Source organism: Asparagus officinalis, chromosome 7 (genome assembly GCF_001876935.1).
Source record: "Asparagus officinalis chromosome 7, Aspof.V1, whole genome shotgun sequence".
Classification (NCBI taxonomy): Eukaryota; Viridiplantae; Streptophyta; class Magnoliopsida; order Asparagales; family Asparagaceae; genus Asparagus; species Asparagus officinalis.
Window position 1 is genome coordinate 137956216 of NC_033800.1, and position 392 is coordinate 137956607.

The window sequence follows — 392 nt, forward strand, 5'->3', positions numbered from 1 at the left end:
AAAAGGGAGTTTGCAAAACTTTTCGATGTGGTACTCATATATTAGCTATTATGCATTGCTGCACCAAATCAACACACTGTATACTCCTCTCAGAACTCATTTTACTTGTCTCAAACACAAAGCAAACAATAAATGAGAAGAGAACACCGTATCGCAAATTATGTATTGATTGTAATAATCACACTGTGAAGGACCACGTAAGCAACACCGCGAGATATTCACATTGTTGCCTAGATAACCAGTACAAACATAGAGAATATAAAATATTTAAAAAAACTAGTTCTTATGTATACAAAATTTACAAATTTAAATGTCATTTTCTTTTTGTATCATTTATTAGATCATATGAAAATGACCCCGAGAGGACAAAATAATAATAATAATCTCGCAAA